A 1,523-nucleotide genomic window follows, 5' to 3' on the forward strand; every position below is an offset into this window, starting at 1 on the left:
TATTAATGATAATATTATAATTATGTTATATTATAATAGTCTTATTTATATCTTGATCCGCATTTGAAAGAAATTAAAGTAATTGGCGATTTTAATGATATTTGAATATTTTGCACGATTTAAAAATAAGAATATATATATATATATATATATGCAATATCAGAATATTAATACAGTAATTAATGTTTTGTTGTATATTATATTGTGTTCATCATATTGTACGAGTATACTTTATATTGTGTATATAATTGTACATGATGAAAATAAATTATATAATTAACTATTGCAGGGTATAATTATATATAGATGAGTTTAACAGTTGAGTTTAACAGTTTTTAATAAAAAGTTTAAACTTTTCTTATTGAATATTCAACATTTTAGTTCAAAATGTAACTATTTCTTTGAAAATGAAAGTTTTTTTTTGTAATTAATTTTTTTGGGCTTAGGATCCAATAAAAAAATTTGAGTATTTGGCTAAAGATTTTTAAAATCGGTTAAAAAATTCATCTTTCTGATTGTAAATGTAACTATTTCATTGGAAATTTGTTTTTCTCTTTTTTTAGTTGGAAATTCAATTATTTTGATAGTAAGTTAACTTCTTACATTTTCAATTAATAAACTCAAATTTTTATCTATAAATAACAATGCAAAAATATTAATCTGGAACAACTTAAAATAAAAATAATTTTACTTTTATTTTAAAAAGTTTTTAGTTAAAAAATTGGTGTAATCGTTCAATTTTTATTGTTAAGAACTAAAATTTCTGAAAGTATTATCATTTTGAACCTTAAAAATAATAGCGTTATTTATATTTTCTAACCAGAAATCTCTAAAATGTCAAAGTCAAAAAAAGTTTAAATTTGTAATTTCGTATTTTAACATAATTTGATAAAACAAATTGTACAATTGAAAGGTCTTAAAAGTTTGTATTTTGTACGTATGAATTATTGAGCGCTTATATAAAATATTGCCCAATTAAAAATTTGTCAAGCTTCAGCTCTAAAAGTTTTAAATTCAAAAGCTTTTCACCTCAAATAAATCATTTTCAGATTTAAAAGTTTGAATTTTTTAATTTTACCCTGAATTTTTAATTGGAACAGGAAATTTTTTAAAGCAATTTTATATATTTCTGAATTGAATTAGAGATTTTTTGAAAAAATTATACTTCAGACCTGGGACAAGGAAGTCTAAAAAATAATTAAAATTTTGAGTTAGGAGATGAAAATTTGAAAAAATAATTATAATCAGGGTGCATTATAATATAATCAATATTATATATAATTAACTATATATGAGATTATAATTATAATAATATTATCTCAACAGATATAATTTTTTGTTAACACTTTTAAAAATTCTTAGCAATTTTAAATCTTAAAAATCGAAGTCCTCCGCAAAAGAAGTGAACTTCACAGTATAAACTTTATATACGAGGGTAGTTCAATAAGTCCTTAGAATGAAGTATAAAAACAATTTTTTTTGGGTAAATTTTTTTTTATTTTTCAACATAATCTCCTTGGAGC

The 1,523-nt window shown here is 20.5% G+C and overlaps 1 protein-coding gene across 2 annotated transcripts in view; it reads right to left on the bottom strand.

The window, feature by feature from the left end:
• Positions 1 to 1,523, bottom strand: part of LOC117172855 (Bardet-Biedl syndrome 2 protein homolog) — a 1,136,351-nt gene that overhangs the window by 420,901 nt on the left and 713,927 nt on the right. The window lies entirely within an intron of this gene.

This window comes from Belonocnema kinseyi, chromosome 5, assembly GCF_010883055.1.
Source record: "Belonocnema kinseyi isolate 2016_QV_RU_SX_M_011 chromosome 5, B_treatae_v1, whole genome shotgun sequence".
Taxonomy (NCBI): Eukaryota; Metazoa; Arthropoda; class Insecta; order Hymenoptera; family Cynipidae; genus Belonocnema; species Belonocnema kinseyi.